The sequence below is a fragment of the Nicotiana attenuata genome, chromosome 5, assembly GCF_001879085.1.
Source record: "Nicotiana attenuata strain UT chromosome 5, NIATTr2, whole genome shotgun sequence".
In the NCBI taxonomy this organism is placed as follows: Eukaryota; Viridiplantae; Streptophyta; class Magnoliopsida; order Solanales; family Solanaceae; genus Nicotiana; species Nicotiana attenuata.
The window spans coordinates 51,026,840-51,034,481 of NC_031993.1; positions in this window are offsets into that span (position 1 = coordinate 51,026,840).

Consider the following 7,642-nt stretch of genomic DNA (forward strand, 5'->3'; position numbering starts at 1 on the left):
GTTTGGGCTAGTATGGGGCGGTTTGGGACGGGTAAAAGGGTTTTTTTTTGCTGAGCTTGATTTGGGCCAGCCCAAATTTGGGCATTTTTATTTAAAGACTCACTTTCTTTTAATTTTCTTTTCTTTTTCTTTTCAAATTAAAACTAAAAGTCTAAATTAACTCTAAAAAAAACTAGATTAACCTACCCAATTATATTAAGCTCTAATTAATAATCAACACAATTAATTAAACCAATTTAAAGGAAAACTAAACAAAATTTAAAGCTAAAATCAATTTTTGTGATTTTTGTATTTTTGTAAAACCCTAATTACTAATTAATCTAAAATATGTAAAATTAAATCCTAAATGCAAATGCAACGTGTATTTTTGTATTTTTATGAAATATATAAATTAAAAATACACACAAAAATGCATACAAACACGGAAATTATGCAATTAATCCTAAAAATCAAATAATTAAAAAAAGATCCTAAATATAAGAATTCTGTAGGAGTAATTCATGCGAGGCAAAAATCACGTGCTCACACTCACTGGGGGTGTACAGACTCCGGGAGGGGCCCCTTACGGCCCAAGCGCAATATCAAGCCATCTCGTGGTATCATAATCAGGCTCTTGGCCTCATATCAATTTCAAACCACCTCGTGGCGTACAATCTCAGGCCCTCGGCCTCATTATCATAATCAGCGTATCCTTGCTGCGGCGTGCAGCCCGACCCAAAAGTATCCTCACAATACAGGCCTCGGCCTTACTCAGTCAGAATCTCATAAGCCTCTGGCATCAGTAAAACATGAAGCTCAACTCAAAATATCTTTAAAATATTATTTAATGTGTTTAAAACAGAATAACATAGCCGAGTTTTGAAAATAGTGAAAATGTAGCATGACTGAGCATCAATATGAAATCAACAGTGAGGAAATATGTCATTTAAAATCCCTTAAGGATTCAAACAGTTAGCACGAAGCCCACACATGGCATTTAGCCTAATATATAATAATATCAAACAATTAATGGTCAAATACGCAGTAAAATAGTCATTCGGGATGGACTAAGTCACAATCCCTAACGGTGCACGACCCCACGCTCGTCATCTAGCGTGTGTCTCACCTCAACATAGCCGAATGTTGTGAATTTCTGGGGTTTCATACCCTCAGGACAACATTTATACTCATTACTCACCTCGAACTAGCCCGAAAAGCTACTCTGCAACACGCTTGCCATCAACTTCCGAGTGCTCCAAATCTACCAAGTTCAGATTTTTGTCATCAAATTATGCTAAACGAATGAATTCCAAATGAAAAATATCGATTTTAAGCACAAAACCCGAAATCAGTCAAAACCCGTCCTCCGGGCCCGCATCCCGAAACTAGACAAACTTTATACCAAAATATTTTTTATCATCTCACGAGTCCGTACATATAAAGAACTCGAAAATCGGAGTTCTTTTGACCCCTCAAATCATCCCTAGAAGGTCTCATAATCTCAAGCCCTAACTCCACCTTTTTCTACTGATTTTCATGAATTTAACACTTAAATTTTGTTCCTTAATCACAAATAATCGAGTTTTAGGGTCCAAAATCCTTACCTCAACGAAGAACAATGAATTCCTCTCTTCAAAATCGCCCAAAGCTCCAAAATTTTGTGTCATTTGGATCGGGTTTGGGTTTGGGGTCGTGACATGTTGTTTTTGTTGAAATAGCTGGAAATGTCCCGACAGGGCGCCGGAAGGCTGTTTTCGCAAGAAAAGCCACCTATGGTCTTTTTTTAATTTTTTTGGCCAATTAGCGAACACAACCTTGAAATCTTCCTTCTTGAAGTGCTGAAGGGCCATATTTGCAAAAGTTGTTTCGGTTTGAGCAAGTTGTTGCAACTTTACAAAAAATAATAACCTTCTTTTGGGGTCAAAATAAATCATGTTTTTTAAACCAATCGCTTTAAATAAATGTGCAGGATGAGCACTATTGAAAATGAACCTTTCAAAGTTGTAGAGAAAATCCCGATAGGATTCCATCTATGGTGGAATGATCTGGGGGAAGTCAGCAGGGGTGATGCAATAATGTTTTTAGGCGGGCTCACCGGTTTTTTGAAGATTAAACCAAGGATTGATATAGTTGAAGCATTGATACCGTTTTGGGACCCATCCCACAATGTATTCCACTTCATTGATTTTGAGTTGACCCCTACACTTGAGGAGATAGTAGGCTATGCTGGTGTTAACGGACATCTCAGGTGCCGATATCCAGTGGCACCAAGAGCTGTAACCCCTCACAAGTTTTTGGAACTCCTGAGTATTAGCCAAGAAGTCAAAGATGGGAACTTGGCTGAAGGGTTCTGCACATTCCACTTCCTATACCGCCGATATCGAGACCCCCACGGTTTTGAGGCTCCAGATACCGGTTTAAGTCATCGTGGGAATAAAGGCAAATGGGAGGCACGCCGAGGATTGGCCTTCATTGTGGCATTCTTTGGCACTTTAATCTGCCCAAGGAGTGATGGACGCATAGAGTTGGGGATCGCAGGAGTAGCCAACTTCATAATCAAAAGAGCCGATGGCACTATTGTACCAATGATCCTAGCAGAATTTATCGAGCACTAACTGTTTGTCGAGCAGGGGGACAGTTTTTTGAGGGTTGCAACATGCTTTTACAACTCTGGATGGAAGAACACCTTTGCCATCGTCCGGGGTACATGAACTACGGTTTGACTGGTCTTAGCTGCATCGAAGAACACGAAAACTGGGTGGATGGTCATGAGTTTCCAGAGGGTACAGAGGCATGGTTCGCACATTTGAGTTCTTTGACTATAAGTAGAATTGAGTGGACATTCGGTTGGCTCCCGGTCAACGAAGTTATCTATATGTCGGTCGGGGTGTGCTTTATTTTATTAATGGGTCTTTGGAGTATTTAACTGTATGCTCCACACAGGGTTCTACGCCAGTTGGGCAGGTACCAAACTATCCCTCATGATGAAGATTTGAGTCGACAAGTCATTGAACTAGGTCCAAAAGCCGCATTCCCAGAAGAAAAAGTTCGCCAAATTTGGCATCAATGTAGGTTCCTGGAGCCACAGACTCGAGTACGGGATTTATCCAAGGATGAGGTAGAGCCTAGTTACACGACTTGGTATGGTAAAAGGGTTCAAGTCCATCGAGAGCCTGAACGGCCCGCCAAACGGCCCCACGTACAACAGTTCACTGATTGATCACAAGAACAATGGTATTGGTTAGCAAAGGAGAAAAGCTACAGGGATACGATAAGCAAATTAGAGGGGCATATCAGAGATCTTAAATTTGATAATAGTGTGCAAGCCGCTGCGGATGAAGGTGAGAAGAAGACGTTGGCCCGAAAAAATGAAGCCCTCCGAGCACAGATTCAAAGGATGAAGATATCTGCGGAAAACCCAGTCAGGAGCGCAACAGATGAAAAACTTATAAACACTCTTTGGCGAAAAGTGTGTGATTATGGGGCCGATTTGGAAGAAGCCGAAAAGGAATTGGCAAAAGCCCGGGCAAAATTGGCAAAGAACGCAGAAGAACGAGCATGTTTTGTTCAGCAATTAAAAGGGAAATATGATAGAGAGGTCGCAAATCTAAAGAAGAAGCTAACTACCCTTGAGAATGAAATGGCTAAATAGACAAAGAACTTCAAGGCAGAGAGGGAGCATTGTTATGCATTGATGTCTCGACTAGAAGAGAACATGCAACAGTTGCAAGAGCAAAGCCATAATGACACCCAAGTTTTGGAAGCTAGATCTCAACAAATTGGACGCCTGATCCAAGAGAAAGGCATCATTATAGAAATGATTAGAGGAATTGCTGACTATATTGTGATGAAGTGCAACGAATGCGAGGATATGACTAGATCCACTTTCTTCGCCGCAGTGATGACTTTTGTTCGCCAAATAATGGACGACCTGGATCGCCTCCAAGGAGATCTTGCACGTAGTCCCGCGGCGAGACCGACTTATGTCCCGCGGGCCCCTGGAGCAGAAGTAGAGGCACTTATGTATTTCTGATTTTATTTTTCGAGTCTGTATTTTCAGTTTCTTTTGGAGTCTGTTGATCTACTTTCGAGTCTATATTTATAGTTTTTTTTGGAGTCTCTTGGTCTACTTTCGAGTTTGTATTTTCAATTTCTTTTGGAGTCTGCTACTCCACTTTCGAGTCTGTATCGCAGTTTCTTTTAGAGTCTGTTAGTTTTTTATGTTTAAGTCAGTAGGACGGAGTCATTGTAATAGAGGTAAATCAGAATGTTTTTATGAAAATTTGAAAACCCAAAAAAATATGTTTTTCTTTTATTTCGCATCTGTCTCTGAAATACGTAATGATCTGATTCATGCGGCATCATGATACGTAGGCAATCCCCATAGGATTCGATCACAATCATAAAATAAAGAAAATCAAAAGAGAAAAGAAACTGAGTGAAAAGAAAGAGTGGCAAAACAAGAAACAAGAGAGAAATGCAAAATAAGAGGGGAGCAATGTGAACCAAGTGAGAGAACTGATAATGACTAAAAAGGCAGGAATGAAAAGAAAAAACAAAGCCCAAATGTGAAAAGTTCCTTAAAGCCGGGATGAAGCATGCAACCATTCAAATACACAATAGAAACATTTCCTTGTTTAGGTGCATTGCATTCCCAACGTGCGGTTGTCTGTCTATTAAGTTCTTAATCGCTAACAAGTTTGCTTGTTGTCATGAAGTCCAGGAAGGTGGTTAGTTTGTTTGGCATTCTGGCAAGTGACCCGTACAATACCAGATCTAAGCACAAGGCGAACATTGCTGGCAAAGAATTGGACTCGAGTGTTATTGACCCGCCAAGGGAGGTAGAGGAGTCTGAACCCGGTTTGAAAGAAGAGTTACATAAGCTGAATCACCAGATGGCCGAGATGTACCAGGCATGGATGAAAGGGCATCCTCCACCATCATACCCCGCCAACCATGTTTTTGTCCCACCACTAGCTCAATCTCAAGAAACCCCCGTTATTGATCTATCCCCACAACATGCCCCAAGCTTCAACCCTTATCACCACTATCCGGGCTCTTCTTCCCAAACTATCCAAGCTCTACTAGCCAAATCGGCCGCATACCCTTCTCCATCGGCTACCCCTGTCTTCGTAGTACCTCCACCAGCTACCCTCCATCGTTCTTCCAATAAGCCGACACTCAAAGCCCAAGATAACCAGTACTACGCCCCGGAGCCCACCTTCAAAGTCCCGGATCACTACTCCTACACCCCTCGTTTCGATCGTCCTATCGAGACTGAAAAACCACCCAAAAACTCGAAATAGGAGGAGATGTTTAGGAGGGTGAGAAGCCTGGAACAGTCGCTCAGAAATATGCAGGGGTTGGGAGGCCAAGTGAGTGTAGCCTACAAAGATCTGTGTTTGTTTCCTGACGTCCAGCTACATGTTGGGTTCAAAATGCCCAAATTCAACTTGTATGACGGGCACGAAGATCCCGTGGCCCACTTAAGGGGATTTTGCAGCAAAATGAGAGGAGCCGGTGGGAAAGATGAGCGTTTAATGGCATACTTTAGCCAGAGTCTGAGTGGCGGGGTAGTGGAGTGGTACACTCGTCTGGATCACAGCAGAAGGTATACCTGGGATGATTTGGCCCAAGCATTCGCTCGGCATTTCCAATACAACATAGAAATTGTTCCAGATCTTTTGTCTTTGACTAAGATAGAGAAGAAGCCTGGTGAGAGTTTCAGGGAATACAATTTTCGTTAGAGGGAACAGGCAGCACGAGTCAACCCTCCGATGGAGGAAAGTGAAATGGTAGAGTACTTTCTTCAGGCTTTGGAGCCTACTTACTTTGGTCATCTGATCTCGGCCACTTTCAATGAAGTAGTGAAGATGGGAGGTATGGTAGAAGAAGGGCTCAAATTGAGCAATATCATGAGCTACTCAGCTATCAAAGCAACTACCCAAGCAATTCAGAATGGTACTGGAGGAGCAATAGGAAAGAAGAAGAAAGAAGATGTTGCGATGGTCGTCTCGGGATCGTGGCATGGTCTGAGGGGCACATTACACCATTACACTCACCCTCGACCCCATCCTCAAACCTACGCCCAAACCCCATATAATCTACCTCAACATTACTTTCCATTGCCAGACCCTCAGTATTCTGTCAAGCCACCTCAATACCATGTCCACCACGCCCAGTCATACGCTCAACCTCCTTCTTACCCACAATGGCATGCCCCAGCTCCACAGAATACCTACCCAGCTCCGCAAAATGCCTACCCACCTCCACAAACATACCGAAACCCTACTGGTCCAAATTTTTGATCTAGGCCAGAGTATAGAAATGAAAGGACGCAGCGGAAGAAAACTTTCACCCCGCTGGGGGAGTCTTATACCAGCTTATTCCAGAGGTTGAGGCAGTTGATGTTCTAAGGCCAATTGAGTCAAAATTACCAAACCCCCCTCCAAAGAACCTGGATTATTCCCTCAGATGTGCATACTGTTCTGATGCTCCGGGGCACGACATAGAAAAATGTTGGCATTTGAAGAACGCCATCCAGGAGCTCATCGACACAAATCAGATTGTGGTCCAAACGAAGCACCCAACATCAATCAGAACCCATTGCCAGCCCATGCTGATACACATATAATTGAGATAGTGCACAAAGATGGGGAGCCCAAGAAGCCTTCACAATCCGTCATGATGATCCGGTCTAGTGAGGGTAAGTCAGTCAAGGACCCGGCTGTGACAAAAGCAACCTCTTCGATAGATGAAGGATCGATAGACAAGTTGAGCATGCCAAATGATAAGCCATCTGTGGTAGTTGAAAAGAGGTCCCCAAGTGATGTTGTAGCAAAGCAAGAAAAGCCAAATGTGATCGTGCAGGGGGTAGCAAGTAAGCATGTCATAATTGTGGAGGGTGCCCGCGCAGCCCCTTTCATTATCAAACCCGTGACCCAACTGCTGGTAGCTAACACCAAGGCTGTCCCATGGAACTATGAGCAGGTGATAGTGACCTATAAGGGGAAGGAAGTGAAAGAGGAAGTTAACAAAGCCCACGGATTAACTCGTTCGGGGAGATGCTTTACCCTAGAAGAGTTAAGGAAAGCTAAAAAACTCAGAGACAATCCAGTTCTAGTGAAGAAACCGGTCACCGAAGAAGAGGCGGAGGAGATTTTGAGAAAAATGAAGGTGCAAGATTACTCCATCGTGGAACAGTTGAGAAAGACTCCTGCTCATATTTCCCTACTATCATTGTTGACTCATTCAGATGAGCACCGCCGGGCCCTGATGAAGATTCTGAACGAAGCTCATGTCCCCGACAAAATCACAGTGAAACATTTGGAGAAAATTGCCAGCAAGATATTTGAGGCGAACAGGATCACCTTCTCGGATGACCAGTTGCCTTTGGAAGGTACCGAACACAACAAAGCTCTCTATCTTATAGTGAAATTTGAAGATTCTGTGGTTACAAGGGTGCTAGTGGATAATGGTTCCAGTGCGAACATTTGCCCTCTCTCCACTCTACACAAGTTGAAAATTGATACTGAAAGGATCCACAAGAACAATATATATGTCCGAGGTTTTGATGGAGGGGAAAAGAATCTGTTGGCGATATCGTGCTCGAACTAACAATAGGACCGATCGAATTTACCATGGAGTTCCAGGTATTGGATGT